The following is a 16641-nucleotide window of genomic DNA, read 5'->3' on the forward strand; positions in this document are numbered from 1 at the left end:
CGGGGATGAGCAGGGAGTGAGGGGAAAAGGAGAGGAGCTCACAGCGCTCCTGCAGATGTGCAAAGCGGGCTCGGGGGAGAGCTCGCCGGAGCGAATCGACGGCGTGGTCGTGCGGTGGCCGTAGATGAGGAAGATGAAGAAAGCGACGACGATGGCGCTCCCGGTCTCGATCCAGTGTAGAGGAAGAAGAGGCGGACCACGATGGAGCTCCCCGACTTGTCGGAGCAGCGGACGGGCGACGGTGGTCGCGGAATCGATGTGACGACGACGGCCGGCGCGCTCGGGTCAGAGAGAGGGGAGTGCTCGAGGGGGATCTGAAGGGGAGTGGGAGAGGCGGAGGTGAGTGGGGGTAGCTGGGGAGGAGGCCGAGGCGTCGAGGGAGGGAGTGGAGGCCTTATCCTCTCGCGGAGGCGTCGACGGCGAGGTGGTTCGGCGGCGACGGGCGTGCTCTGCCTCGCCCGGTCGGAGGAACAGGAGGGAGGCGCGCTTCGGGGAACTGGGCCGACTAGGCTGGGTGAGGTGGGTTGGCCTGCTGGGATGGGCCGAAGCCCAAGGGGAGGCCAGGGGCTCTCCCACCCCTTCTTCTTTCCTTTTCTTTTTTTTGTTTTCTTTTTTCCAGCAGCTTTTGCCTTTTTTTTAGCCAATAATGACTTTGCACAATTTTGCCACTGGCCACAACAATTTCAAAGAAGTATATTGCACTGCCACAAAAAATATTGTGAGACTTTAGAAAAAGATTGCCAATTTTATACATTAAAAAGGCATTTAATTTATTGCTTAGGCCACCGTTTTAAGTAGCTTAGGCCACTCAAATCTTTTGCAAAAAATGTTGGTTGACCACCAATATTAGTTGTGGATTATTTGGCACATGATTAACATTTTTGTTTTCATGTCTGAGCATTTTGAATTTTTGACTTTAGATTGGATTTGAAATTGAATTGAGATTTGGATCAAGTGATGATTAGCAATAGTATCATGATGACATTGCACCATTAACAGGGGATTGCTGTAGCATGACACTGGGGGTGTTACATTCTGCTCCGTGGTTTTATCTTTTTTCCAGTGTTGCATATTTACACGAGATGCCATTGTTTTGTATTGTTAATAACTAGATATGCATGCATTCAAATTAAACAAACAATATATGTAAAATGCTTAGAATTTTGTATAGTTTCACAATATGCTGCTTTCATCCATGCTAAAAATGTTTAAACATGTTGTTTCAATCATTTTGCTTGCACGTCATGTTAAAATGGTTTATTTCATAACTAAATAATAAACTTTATATGTAAATGGGGTAGAAAAATGCATAGATTAACTTGCTGCACTTTATTTTGTTGTTTAACAATATTAAAATTGTGTATAGGTCAGAACAGTACCAAATTCGAAATATGCATATGAGGATTTTCCGGAATTGTTGTTTGATAGTTCCGGCCTCTTTTAAACTTGCCTAATTAGTTAGTTTACTTACGCTTCACCTCTACCATGCTAACAACATTTAACCTTGTCATGCATCATACTTGATTGTGCATCATGCCATGTTTATGTGTTGTGTGTTTACCTTGTTGATTGCTTCTTTCTGATTGTGCTTCTCGATAGTTCCTATTTCATTGTGATCGTGAGGATTCGTTCGACTACGCTTGGTTCGTCTTCATCCGTTCGTCTTCTTCAGGGACTCATTCTTCTTCCTAGCGGGATTTCAGGCAAGATGACCATTACCCTGGATCTCACTACTATCATTGCTATGCTAGTTGCTTCGTTCTATCGCTATGTTGTGCTACCTATCACTTGTTTATCAAGCCTCCCAAATTGCCATATCAGCCTCTAACCTTTTCACCCTTCCTAGCAAACCGTTGCTTGGCTATGTTACCGCTTTGCTCAGCCCCTCTTATAGCGTTGTTAGTTGCAGGTGAAGTTGAATATTGCTCCATGTTGGACATGATTATGTTGGGATATCACAATATCTCTTATTTAATTAATGCATTTATATACTTGGTAAAGGGTGGAAGGCTCAGCCTTATGCCTGGTGTTTTGTTCCACTCTTGCCACCTTAGTTTCTGTCATATCGGTGTTATGTTCCTTGATTTTGCGTTCCTTACGCGGCCGGGTGTATGTGAACCCCTTCACAGTTCGCTTTGAATAAAACCCTCCAGCAAGGCCCAACTTTGATTTTACATTTGCCTAACAACCTATTACCTTTCCCTTGGGAGTAATTAACCCGAGGGTCATCTTTATTTTAAACCCCCGGGCCAGTGCTTCTCTAAGTGTTGGTCCGAACCGGGCGATGTCCGGCGCCCCCTGGGCAACCAGGGTCTATGCCAACCCGACATCTTGCCCATCCGGTGTGCCCTGAGAACGAGATATGTGCAGCTCCTATCGGGATTTGTCGGCACATTCGGACGGTCTTGCTGGTCTTGTTTTACCATTGCCAAAATGTCTTGTAACCGGGATTCTGAGACTAATCGGGTCTTCCCGGGAGAAGGAATATCCTTCGTTGGTCGTGAGAGCTTATAATGGGCTAAGTTGGGACACCCCTGCAGGGTTTGATCTTTCGAAAGCCGTGCCCGCGGTTATGTGGCAGATGGGAGTTTTTAATATCCGGTTGTACAGAACTTGACACTTGACTTAATTAAAACGCATCAGCCGCATGTGTAGCCGTGATGGTCTCTTTTCGGCGGAGTCCGGGAAGTGAACACGGTTTGGGTTATGTATGAACATAAGTAGTTTCAGAATCACTTCTTGATCACTTCTAGCTTCTCGACCGTTGCGTTGCTTCTCTTCTCGCTCTTATTTGCATACGTTAGCCACCATATATGCTTAGTCGCTGCTGCAACCTCACAACTTATCCTTTCCATACCCATTAAGCTTTTGCTAGTCTTGATACCCATGGTAATGGGATTGCTTAGTCCTCGTGGCTCACAGATTGTTACAACAACAGTTGTAGGTACAGGTTATGCGATGATCATGACGTGAGAGCGATGTTTACTTGTTTGGAGTTCTTCTTCTGCTTCTTCTTCGATCAGGGGATAGGTTCCAGGTCGGCAGCCTGGGCTAGCAGGGTGGATGTCATTTGAGTTCCTGTTTGTGTTTCATCCGTAGTCGGATGTTGCTCTTACTTATGATGTTGTTGTATTCATGTGGCATTGTATGCCTCTTGTATGTATCCCCAATTATTATGTAATGGTACGATGTAATGATATCCACCTTGCAAAAGCGTATCCAATATGCGCTTCTATCCTTGGTGGGACCTTCGAGTTCCTTCAGGATAGGGTCGCATATTGGGCGTGACACAAGCGTTCCGCTTCCATGCTTAAGTAGTCCGGCCCACCTTCGTCCAAAAGGTTGATCATAAATGGCCCACCATCGCTGGGAGGCTGCAACCCACCGAACACAACATACCCATACCCTAAGCGCCAAATCTTTACTCCTAATGTCTCAGTTGGTAGTCTTCATTTCGGGTTAATTTTTGTCCCAACTCCCACCTTCGTCGGTTTTTTTCGTCCTCCTCCCACCTCCCCCGTGACAATCTCCTCGCATGAAAAAATCAAACGACCACTATGCAGCAAGGCCTCGCACGAAAAAAACCAGACGAGGCCCGCTCGCACGAAAAGAAATCGGACGAACCGGGAGCGAGCCCCCCTCGCACGAAGGCACGAATCAGAGCGGGGACCCCTCGTATGGAAAAATATCTGACGAAAGAGGCTGCCCTTTATCGGCGTTCTGGGAACGGGGGTCCCCAGACCTGTCTGCCTGCGGCCTGCGGCGTGGCTCAAGTGGTGGCCCAGTACGGCCCATCTTCATCAGCACAAGACTCAAGACCCTCGTGAGGGGCCAAGCCTCGCGGGGCGGACGACCCAAGGCTTCCTCAGGAGCGGCCGCGCCAGGCAGGCTCACGAGGAGGCGGAGAGATCAAGGCAGGGTACCTCGCGAGGTGCTCGTGACGCAAGCCATGGCGATCGAGACCAGGGGGCGCCAGGCGGGCGCCGGCCTGTGCAGTGTCCTTATTTCCTCTTCGGTGCAAAGGGGGCAAGCACAGACGTGGAGTACCGAGGCATCAAGCAAAGGTTGCCATTTCAGTGCAACGAGACCAAGACCAGCGGAGCGGCAGGATGGAGGTCAACGTGGAGCCCAAGACGGCGTCATCGCCAGTGCTTTTGGCAGCCGAAGACCAACTTTAGTCAGGATAAATTGTACTGGATGTTCCCCTTCGAAATGGCCGTTGTTGGCGCCCTTCCCGCTCAACATTTGGGGAGAGGCCCAGGGCCTCTATAAATAGAGCTAGCCACCATAATGATGGCCCGAACCAGTATAAATCTCGTGTCCCTTGTGTTGTTCATCGTTTTCAGCTTAGATCTCACGAGGCGATCGGACGTAGATCGGTAGGGGAGAGATCTTTATGCGCACCCCAGAGTTCGAACCTTAAGGTTGTGCCGGAACCCAACATCCGACACCCTCGATCTATTCTCTACGACGACGGGAACCATGCCCCAGCCGCCATCGTGGATCTAGAGGAACCGCAGCCGAGATGCTAGAGAAGCCGACGCCGAGGTAATAAAGGATCCGTCGCCGCCTTCATTGCACACCTCCAGGGCGCCGTCGGGACACAGCCGCCGAGGTCTGCCATCACCGACGTCGAGGTCTGAGAGGGGCATGACCCTAGGGAGATCTTCGTCGAGGTTGTCGCCGCCGCCGATGTCGCCTGCCCAAGGTGAGATCCTAGGGCATGTCTCCTCCTCTCCTTGCAGCACTATGCTCTGTCGCGAGGCTGGCGGGTGGGTCGATGGACGGAGAGGAAACGTATGGTGTCGTCGATCCGTCCTGCATGTGGATTCACTGGATGCGTCTTGGTGGAGTAAGCGCTCATGAGATTCGATCTGGTTGCTCTTTCCTTCAAGGTCAATTTGGGGTCAGTAGATTCGATCTGGCATAATCTCTCCCTTGTTCTTTTGTGCTTGAATCAGATTTGGTGGTTCTCAATCTTGGTCTTCTTTTGTATGCCGGATACACAACCGTGAGTGCTCCTCTCCCCTTTCCCTCCCTGCTAAAATTCAGTTCCAAACACGATCTGACGGTCTGAGCCCTATTTGGTGTTGGTGCTCTTTCTAAGTAATTGATGTTCAAGAATTGATCCAAATTTAAAGGATAAGAAAGTTTACATTTTCTTATAGGGCTCAGACCAAAATAAAGTCTGATTAGGTTTGCTGTTGGGTTGTTTGTAATATAAAAACAACCATAATCGTCGAGGAGTGAGTCATTCTCTCATGGGTATTTGTTTGCCTAATAGTAGGATTCCAATTGCTTTTGGATTTGTAGATGCACCTTACATACTCCCATCACGCAGTAACATATCAATATCAGATACTGCATCTGGCCGGGTTTATATTATGCATTCCTACTGCATCATGGTGACTCCATAAAATTTGAGCGACATGAAACTAAAAATTAGATGCTGCAAGAGTCACAACATTCAGGAAAACATAACAAATCAGAGAATAGCACTGATTTGGATTCATCATGGTTTATCTAAGGAGATGCTGCAACAGACATGTTGTCTTCTGCTTGTACCTTTGGATTCATCATGGTTTATCTAAGCAGAGATATCATTACATTGATTTACGCCACTCAGACCACCTGAGCACCGAGTAGGTGAAATAGAAAATTACTTCAGCCGGTAATTTGGTATTTACCTACATTCAAGGAGACCATGTAGCGTGTAATCAATTCCAGTGCGGAAGAAGAATAGGACATCTTATTTTGTAACAATAAAAAACCTTATTTTGTTTCTCTCCCCCTACAAGAAGCTTTTCCGCCTCATACATGCCCGCCGCCAGCAGGTAGCAGATTCGGGTACCAATTTGATGATGTGCTCATAACTGATCTTGCTTGGACAGAACAAGAAACTTAGGTATAACTCCACTCATATATAGATACCCATCTTATTCAAGCTATCCTGTAATGCTGAGCTCTGTTGTCATCCTATTTTCTACAATCTTATGCTATTCTTTTTCTTCCATTCGTTTGCTTAACATTATATTCTCTGTAGATATGTCAAATTTGATGTGTTTGAAAGATGACTAAGAGTAGCAGTACTGTTGTATGGCCGGCTTAATTAATATTCCAACCACCAATCGTGGCTACTAACTACCAAGAAAAGCAGTCATATGTGTACCTTTACTAAGAGTAGCAGTTCCTGAAGTTTAGATATTGCAGACTGCGGTGTGGTGGTCAATAAATCATGTCAAATGCTGTAGGGTTCTCGAAGTAACGAGTTTGCTGCTGCTTCAAGGTTGGAAGAAACATTCAACTTCTACCATACTACCAGTCCTGATGTAGCTAAGCTTTTCCACATTGACCCTGTAGCCAAGTGCACCTCTGTAGTCTTGCTGAAGAAATAGGAGGAGAAGTTGAATGTATAAGGTATTTTTATCACTAACTTGGTTCAACTTCCAGCAGCTGCATTTTCTTTCTATGCATATTAGATTATTTGACCTATGGATTCAATAAAAATGCACCGTGCTTTGTGCTGACAATGAGTTCAGAGCATCTAGCATTGCCGAAGTCATATCGGTTAACACACTAACACTGATCACCACCCTCACATAGGAAAATGCCTCTGCGATATTTGATAGTCCAGTCAAGAAACCAATATGTTCCCGTCCTCCTCTATTTTGCAATAACTCGCTCGGTTTGCCCGATCCTTCGTGTCCTTTTCCTATCAAGGCTGGTAGTTATTCCTCTTCTTGATTGTTTTGTGTGTCGTCACAGGTGTCGTGGCCGGAGGCCACATGGACCCCACCTCCACCGCAGGGGCGACGTGTATTTCCTGTTGCTTCACCGCCTTATAGCCAAGCAAACCAGGAGTGACCTCCTCTCCTACTACACCAGCGGCCTTCACTGGCTCTGGAGACATGGTGGCCATTGACACTCCGACGCTGATGAGTAATCAGTTCCATCATTGACATATAACCTGAAAAGGTAGTGGCACATGCTCTCCTCATCGTGATATGATCTAATTGTTGTTCGCTTGATCTTGATGTGTCGTTGGCTTCATGTTTATCTTTACTTTAACTGCTCACTATAGAGTATGGTTGTCGGTATATACTCTCATTCCATGATTTATCTTTACTTTAACTGCTCACTTCATCTCACAGTTGTTGGGCAGGATGGGTTCCGTTGGCGTTGTGGTCCAGACACAATAATTCTTTGAAGCAGCGCTGTAGTGGAATGATGTAAAAAAAGTGTGATGTGCCACAGTTTTGATGAAATGATTTCTAGCTACTATGAGGAACGAAGCTTAATCGGTGACTGCACTCTTTTTAACCAAGCTTCAGTCTAAGGTAAATGATACCACATATTATGACTCCTCTTTTTAATCTTCTATTTATCATGCCGAAGTGTTGCTATTAATACTTGTATGTTAATTTAGCTATTGGAATCCTTCGTCATCTTCCTGTTTGGTTAGTAATTATTTGGGAGATAATCACTTTGGGGTTTCAGGCACCTTGGTATGCACATGGCAATGCAGAGCCCAAGAACATGATTCTGGACAGTAACCTGTAGTTTCATCAACCATACTTCTGGTCATACTACTGTACCTACAATCACTCTCATTCAATTTTTTTAAAAGGAACTGCATTTCAGCGATCTGGACATTCAGTTAAGGAATTTGAAAGGTTCAGGTCATACATGATTGATATGTGCATTTAATTGCAAGGTCAAAACTTTTACTGAGATGCTTCTTTGCCCCATTACAAGTTAAGAATTTTTTTCTCGAAAACGGGGGTCTCCCTGGCCTCTGCATCAGAAAGATGCATACGGCCATCTTATTAAACCAAATAAAATAGTTCCAACAAGGTCTCGAGGTCTCCAAAAATAAAAAGTGAATAAAAAAGGGGCTCACACAGAACCAAAAAGGCTAGAAACACAAACTAGCCAAAAGAAGGATGCCACAACCGGCTGGCTAAAAAGAGATAGGAAAACTAATTGCCTATCCTATTACATGACCGCCATCCAAACCAGTTGAAGATATCCCGAGCTACCGTCTCCCAGCGGATAGATCTAGTAACCAAACGCTCCCTGGCCTCTGTCGGAGTGAGTAGCAACCAGGAACGGATCGGCGTCGTAGCTCTGAAAATAACCTGCAAAAAATGAATGTGTGTTGTCCTGTTAAAAACCAAATCATTCCTGCAATTCCAGAGCGCCCACACCAAGGCGCAGACTCCTACACGAATATGTCGCGCTAACTCGGGCTCTACTCAATGGAGAAATATTGAAAGCAATATGGACTGTCCTCCATAACACTTTAGCTAGTGGGCAATCAAGAAAAAGGTGTTTAATCGTTTCCTCCCGATCACAGAAACTACACCTAGTAGGTCCTGTCCAATTACGCTTTGTCAAGTTGTCCTTGGTTAAAATAACTTGTTTGTGGAGAAACCACATAAAAACTTTAATTTTCAAAGGAACTTTGACAGCCCACACATGTTTGGAACTAGGAATCGAGCTTGAATTGATCACATCAACATACATTGATTTAACTGTAAAGTCTCCCGACCTAGTAAGCTTCCAGCGTAATTCATCGGGTTGTTGGGAAAGCTGAACGTCCATCAGTCTCCTTACTAGATGCAACCATTCTTCCCAACGATTGCCCACTAACGCCCTTCTGAACTGAATATTAAGGGGAATTGATTGAAATACTGTTGCAACAAAAACCTCACGTCGTTGAACAATACGATACAACGACGGGTATTGGATGGGTAGGGGTACCTCTCCGAGCCAAGTATCCTCCCAGAATCTCGTAATGGCTCCGTCACCAACAATAAACTTTGTCCTATTAAACAAGGAAAGCTTTACTTTCATAAGCCCTTTCCAAAAGGGTGAACCAGTCGGTCTTACTGTGACCTGAGACAAAGTTTTGGTTTGAAGATACTTACTATGAAGGATTTGTACCCAAGTGGCGTCAGTTCCGCTAGATAACTTCCACAACCACTTGCTGAGAAGACATCTGTTCTTGATTTCAAGATTCTCAATCTCAAGACCCCCTTGGTCTTTCTACAGATGATATCCCATTTGGCTAAACGGTATTTTCTTTTTAGCTCATCACTCTGCCAAAAGAATCGGGATCGATAAAAGTCCAGTCTTTTCTTAACACCAACTGGGACTTCGAAGAAAGACAAAAGAAACATAGGCATACTCGTGAGAACCGAATTTATCAGAATTAAGCGACCTCCGTATGACATGAGCTTGCCCTTCCAGCAACTTAGTTTCTTTTCAAATCGGTCCTCGATGCACTTTCATTCTCTGTTTGTCAGCTTACGATGGTGGATTGGTATTCCTAAGTATGTGAAAGGCAGAGCCCCCAAATCACACCCAAACAATTGCTTGTAGGCCTCTTGTTCATCATTGGCTCTACCAAAGCAGAACAATTCGCTTTTGTGAAAGTTAATCTTTAACCCGATTAATTGTTCAAATAAGCATAACACCAGCTTCATATTTCTCGCTTTTGTCAAGTCGTGCTCCATAAAGATGATTGTATCATCAGCGTACTGGAGGATGGACACCCCTCCATCAACGAGATGAGGTACAAGGCCCCCCACTTGACCAGCCTCCTTAGCCCTTCCTATCAAAATTGCCAACATATCAACTACAATGTTGAACAAAATAGGGGACATCGGATCCCCTTGTCTTAGGCCCTTTTGTGTCTGGAAATAATGGCCGATCTCATCATTCACTTTAATTCCAACACTCCCTTTTTGCGTATATGATTCAACCTGGCGTCGCCGGACTTCATCAAAACCTTTCATACGCAACGCCTGTTGTTGGAATGGCCACTTTACTTTATTGTACGCTTTCTCGAAATCCACCTTAAAAATAACTCCATCCAATTTTTTCGAGTGGATTTCATGGAGCATTTCATGCAGGACCACCACCCCTTCCAGGATGTTTCTATCCGGCATGAAAGCAGTTTGGGAATGCCGCACCACAGAATGTGCAATCTGTGTGAGCTGATTCGTCCCAACCTTGGTAAATTTTTTGAAACTAACAAGGTTTTATTTTCAAGTTTGACGTCTAATTGCTCCCTTCTTCTTGATGCATAATTTTCAGCAATCAAGGTTGGTTGCTACCTTACCCTGTCCTCGCATAGTTAAGAGAAATCCAATTTAAGGTTTTATAATTAAATACAACGCCAAGAAGCACTACCGCGGGCATCATGTGTGCTTGAAAACAAATCTTCTCTTTTTCTAAAAGAGTGGTATCAATTTGTTCGGAATTAGAATATTCCTCTTTTTGAAACACTCACATGTCTTTTGATTATTCTAACCTGGGACTAAGTACAGTTGGATGCAAGCTTGATATGTAAGTACGTTTTAGTTTAATTATTAGTCCTTGACCATGAGCAAGAATCTAGCTAGATGGGCTTTCATGTTACACATATATGCTTGTTACTGTTTTGCGAGCTAATGTCTATTAATTAATTAGTTAGATGCTTGAATTAACCTGTAATTTGCTAACTATTATTGGTTATCACCATCCATCGTCTTCGTTTGGTTGTAAGTTGTTGACCATTAGCAAGAAGCTAGCTAATTGTGTGTGCATGCCACACACGTGCACATATATCAGTTGTTGCGAGTTAAGATCATCTGCCAACTACCTTTATATGTAATTGTGTGTTGTATTCTCACTGCTTCCAGTAGATACTATCATTTCAGAATTCACCTAAAATTTGCAAAGTTCAAATTTTTGGGATCAAAATACAACTTTTTTTAAAGTTAAGCCAATATAAAGTGTGTGCAGGTTGACTTTTAAAACATTTTTGCTTACAAGAAGCTTATCAGTTGTAATGTTTAGCACCTACATAACCTGATGGTCTTGTAGTGACTTGGGATTGGCGATTAAAGAAACATGGGTATCGAGCATATTAATGTGAGAAGTAGATATACAATATGTTATAAAGGAGAAGACAAGTAAATATTGAGTGTGAAAGATAAGTATGATTTTTTACTATAATATGAATTATTGAATTTAATCTGATATTCAACCCCTCAAAATTAGATTTAATACGTGCTACTACACCATTACTTATCTCTACTATTAAAGGAGAATTTGACAAGTAATCAGGCAAGTCAGCACTATCGTCGATGGAAGTCGTCGTGCGGAGATGGAAGTTGACAAGTAAGTTTCTCCATGAAGTTGATCTGATGTGAAGCTTGTGCCAGATAAAAGGTTAATTGAGTTCTCACCTCCAATATGTTTGCATTCTAACTATCTTTGTTGATTCAGTGGTTCCATGATGCTACATTTCACTTGTTTTTCACCTCTTGATGCTACTATGGACAGAAGGCGTTTGCTAATTTGCACATTAATTTTTTTTTCTGATAAACTGTGCCGATATCACCTGCATTATGATTTTTAAATTATTGATCCCTGCTATAATGTAACGTGCCCACATAACAAGTATTCCGCAATCTTCACAAGCATGTATTTGTTTGTCTAACTGTAGGTGAAAAAACAAGATCCACTGTGTGTGCAACGGCAACAATAAATATCATGTCATTAGGGAGACTTCTGATAATTCTACCCTGCATATTTTTTTGCTTTAGTAGAAGTGTTCTGCCGCATTATTCAACTATGTGTGACCAATCTGACACACCTCAGGAGTTCTATATATATATATATATATATATATATGGACTGAACAATTGATTCAGGTTTTTTTTTCAAGTGGGGATGCAGATTGGGCATCAAGTGTACGACAGAGGATGACAAACAATTACGTTCTTCATGTTAGTCCGCGTACAACTTAAAAGTTGATTGATACTTTTCATTTTATATTGATGTTCCCTCCAGCGAGAACAATTTTTTGACTGGATGTGTTTAATTAGATATGCTCTTTTATTTGTGCGAAGTTGTTCAAACTTTTCTTTGATTCATTATTTTAGCTGCATAAAAAAGGAGTATGAGTACTGTTTGGTTCCATGCAGGACCAACCAAGGAAGCGAAGCAAATCACAACCCTTTAGTTCATGGTCTAGGAGCAGGTTGGTACACATCCATCTTTGTGATATTCTGATATGAATATGCATAGTACTACGTACAGAATCCCTCAATTGTGTAGATAGGTCATCAAGTAATGGTTAGTAATTCATACTTCTGCTTCACCTTTCAGTTAATTATCCGCTTTCAAGTATTTGTTGCCGAAGTGAGCATCTAATTGCAGGAATTCTGTGAGGTAACCATCTCAATCTTTTTGTCACAAGGCTCTTGCGCGGCAGAGATTTTTGTCATAAATGAATTAGTTCCATTCTTTGACAGTAAGGGAATGGAGCCAGATGGAGGAACATCAGCATTGATGCCAACAGTTCCATTCTCTTGTTGTAGTAGTGTCTTAATTGGAAGAATATTTTGATGATGTTGATTGCCTTCTGTTCTCATCTTTTCATCATTTTAGATCACTTTCTGGATAGTTCAATACTATATTTTTGGGATTAACTGCAACATTATGTGAATATATATGTTTATAGTTAAAATCAATGTTCATCAGCAATCAGCCTTCTAACTAAATAATATTTTCGCAAGGGCTTCTCTACACTGGTACGGTCTCTCACTGGTACACGATTTGAGGCATAGGAGGGAGGGGCACATTGCGATGTTGTCTTTGGTCACGGCTATAGCTTATGAGAAGAATGGGATTTATGCTTTGGCAGACTGCCCCGTGGTTAGCAAGTCATTATTGCCGCCTCCGCTTCCCAAGTTGCATCGGCTTGCTGTTGGTGTGTGCTGCTTCTGCAGCTCCTGTCGGCCGCCTCTTAGGTTGGGTTTTGCTGCCACTACTAAAGTTTCCATTGCCAAGGCAAGGTGTCGTCGTCTTGCTTGCAAGGCACACATTGCACCGCGGGCAACATTTTGGTATGCATGGCCACTCATGTCAAAGCTGGGTTCCAGTTTGACGACCTCTCTACCAAGTCTCCATGTTCTTCTTCCCTGTACTTTCTCCATCTGCTGTTATACTCTCTTGCAAGTATGGCTTATCTAGTTTGATGTCATGTTGCTTTGGCAGTTGTGTATTAACCCCTCAAGGAGAAGAGGGGGGAGATGGAAGTTGTAGGCGCGTGCCCCCGTCCGACCGTCGTTAGACCAGGATGAGCTAGCGGCGGTGGTCGTCGAGGACTCTAATCATCCGCGGATTGTCGTGGCGTAGTGGTGCCACCGAGGGCACCAACATCAGCAGTAGATGCAACAACGGCGGAGGCGGTAAGAGACATAGGCCAAGGATAGGGATAGAGCAACTCAGCCGCAATAATTTTTTACTAATTATGAGATGTTTCTTATTTATTCTTGATATGATCTACTCCCTACATTTCATAATGTAGTGCTCTTGAGAGGTGGAGCATTAAAGAGCAAATCAACTGGGCCCAGGCCTTCATGGCTTCGTCCCCTACTTTCTACTGATCCATGCCAACTGCATAGTTATTTACTTTGGAAATGCCTAGATATATTTCACATTTAACAGAAAAGCTCACACTGCAATTGTCTGTACGAAGTTATGTTTTGTTTTCATTATTTGTTTATGTAACTCAGTTTTGGACTTGGTACTCATCTTGACAATAGTGTTTTTAGATGGTGCTGGGGAATAGGTTCAGTTGAGTGGTGGAGTTAGCACTTGCTCATGGTCATGGATGACTCTTCCTCATTGATGGATGTATGTTTAGTACTCCGTCAGTTTCATAATTCCTGTCGTGCTTTTAGTTCAAACGAAAACCATGACAATAATTATGAACAGAGGGAGTACTTATTTGTCGAACCTGAGTTAATTAGTACGTGCATGGTGTGTGGTAACTACTCTTGCATTTGAAAAAAAAATTGTGCTTTTAGTCTTTTAGAGGCTTTGTACTCCATTGATACACATCTGGCGTATCTGCAGGATAGATAATGCTTCATTGGTAGCGCACACAGTGCATCTAGAGAAAACAATTGCTTTCATCGGCATACGGGGATATATTCTTCAGTGGACATTCAGCTAGAATACATATGCATTTTCCATATACTTTAGAGTTTTCTCTCTCAAGGGAGCTGCATTTTTTTGAGAAAGGGAATAACACATATTGGTTTTTTTCATGGTATTAGCCACCTCTATTGTGTGTCTCAATCATTTAAATTTTGGGCATTGTACTATCATGCATCAGTTTTGCAATAAATTTGTAGAAGTTTTTGCCCCCAAGAATATAATGAGAAATATTTGCCTCAACTAAACTTTGTTGAGCATGTCTATTAACACTTTCCTCTTCTCCTATTAGATGTAATGATCTAGACCAAAGGCCAAAGCAACCCTCATGTATATTGATACTATACTAGAAGGCCATCGAAGAATTTTACAGAACAAGAGAAAATGGCGTGCACCATGTCTTTAAGATGACTTCCCTCACCATGTGGCATGCACTTTTTGGTTTTACTTTAGCGCAATTGCCATGTATGTAAGTGTGACGCTCGGATAATTAGTCTACAGTAACCCCACGTTAACGATGCCACGTCACCTCAGATTACTGTTGATAATCTCGCGTTAGTTCAAAACGATTTGAATTCAAATTTGAATTAGAGGCAAACAACAAAAGTTTTTAAAATATTAAACTAAAATATTCAAAGTGTGCAAATAAATGCTTAGGTATTTATGGTGAGGGAACCATGCTTTTATAAAAAAACTAAATACATAAAATGAATTAAAATAGAAAAGAGAAATAAATAAAAGGAAAGGAAAATACAAAACAAAAAACAAAAAGATAAAAGAAGACAACCCCCCTGGCCAATTGGGCCAGATGACCCAGCCGACCAGCCCATCTGGCCCTAACCGGCCCAGCCCCACTCCCTTAACCACCCACTACAATCGAACCCTAACCCCTATCCACCCCACTCGCTGCCCACGACCCCCTCTCTGTTGGTCACTCCTCTCCCCCTCTCCTGATCCGATCCGGGGGGGATCGAACCCCCCAGCGCCCGAGGCCGCTGCCCCTGACGCCGCCCCAACGGTCGCGCCCCGCCACCCGGTGCTGCCCGACGCCGCTTGCCGTTGCCCGTCGACGTCGTTGCTCGTCGCCTCCCCGACCCCGTCGCTGGTGCCGTCCCGGACCGTCGTCGTCGCTCGCCGGAACCACGTCGCCATGACTCCGTCGCCGCCCGTCGTCCCCGACTCCTCCTCGACCCCCACTGCCCCGGACCCTACTCCCCGCAGTGAGCACCACACCTCCCTCCTCTTTGTCACCCCCCGCGCTACCCCGCGCGCGCCCCCGCGAGCATCTGGCCGGCGCCCTCCTCCGCCCCAGCCGGCGCCAGGGACCAGTCGGGCTGCGTGCGCCCCGTCGCCACGGTGGCTCGCCCCACTGCACCGCTCGGAGACACCCGCGCCCTGCCTAGTTCGTCGTGGCCATCGGCCTCCCCCGCTGCTCCCCCTCCCCTGAACCCACGACTGCCACCCCGCGCCTTGTCCTCCTCGTTCCGTGCCACCCTGGGCCCCCTACGCCCTGCTGCCGCTTGTGCGGTCGCCAGTGGCACCCCGCCAGCCTCGCCCGCTCTGCGCCTCGCCGGCGCCCCCCTCGGGCGCCCTGTTGGGGGCCGACCACCACGCCCGCGCCTGTTACCCGCAGCGCCCGTGCCCGCTAAGGGCCCCTGGGCCAATGAGTTATTAAAAAAAGAATAAAAAGAATAATTAAGAAAACAATTAAGTAATTAATTAACTTAATTAATCTTGATTAGATTAACCTAATCACTTTAATTAAATTAACTAATCCTGTTTAGTTAAGTCAATGACCAGTGGGACCCACACGTCAGCGACCCAGTCAACACCTCTGTTGACTGCTGACGTCATGCTGACATCATGATGACGTCAGCATGCACTGTTTTGGATAATGTTAAATTAAATTAATGAAATAAATTCTAAAAATGATTTAAAACTTTAGAAAATCATATAAAATAATCCGTAACTCGGATGAAAATACTTTCTACATGAAAGTTGCTCAGAACGACAAGACGAATCTGGATACGCAGTCTGTTCGCCCGCCACACATCCCTAGCATAGCAAACCTGCAACATTTCACCTCCAGTTCATCTGTCCGAAAACGCGAAACACCGGGAATACTTTCCCGGATGTTTCCCCCTTTCGCCGGTATCACCTACTACCGCGATTGGGCACACCTAGCATCGTTACTTGTCATGACATGCATCGATATGCATCTGTTTGCATGGTATTCATTGTTTCTTCCCCCTCTTCTCTCCGGTAGACTTCGAGACCGACACTGCTGCTGTCCAGTTCGACTACGGAGTTGACGACCCCTCCTTCTTGCCAGAGCAACCAGGCAAGCCCCCCCCCTTGATCACCAGATATCGCCTATTCTCCTCTATATTGCTTGCATTAGAGTAGTGTAGCATGTTACTACTTTCCGTTAATCCTATTCTGATGCATAGCCTGACATTGTTGCTACATCTGTTGATACCTCACCTGCAATCCTAAATGCTTAGTATAGGATGCTAGTTTATCATCATTGGCCCTACATTCTTGTCAGTCTGCCTTGCTATACTATTGGGCCGTGATCACTCGGGAGGTGATCACGGGTATATACTATAGATATATACATACTACAGATGGTGACTAAAGTCG

At 44.5% G+C, this 16641-nt stretch overlaps 1 long non-coding RNA gene across 24 annotated transcripts; it reads left to right on the plus strand.

The window, feature by feature from the left end:
- The first annotated feature begins 4355 nt into the window (after positions 1–4355).
- Positions 4356–14536, plus strand: LOC119276281. 24 transcript variants are annotated; one of them, XR_005136498.1, is made up of 13 exons: positions 4356–4852; positions 4962–5011; positions 5835–5905; positions 6211–6286; positions 6361–6417; positions 6766–6975; positions 7152–7337; positions 9918–11220; positions 11720–11780; positions 11979–12034; positions 12163–12225; positions 12573–12902; positions 13054–13866. It is a non-coding gene; the product is annotated as an uncharacterized LOC119276281 (long non-coding RNA). The 24 variants fall into 24 exon arrangements; XR_005136497.1 differs by having other exon boundaries at positions 6252–6286; XR_005136491.1 differs by lacking the exon at positions 5835–5905 and adding an exon at positions 14291–14536 and having other exon boundaries at positions 6252–6417; positions 13054–13695.
- The last annotated feature ends 2105 nt before the right edge of the window (positions 14537–16641 follow it).

The sequence above is a fragment of the Triticum dicoccoides genome, chromosome 3B, assembly GCF_002162155.2.
Source record: "Triticum dicoccoides isolate Atlit2015 ecotype Zavitan chromosome 3B, WEW_v2.0, whole genome shotgun sequence".
Taxonomy (NCBI): Eukaryota; Viridiplantae; Streptophyta; class Magnoliopsida; order Poales; family Poaceae; genus Triticum; species Triticum dicoccoides.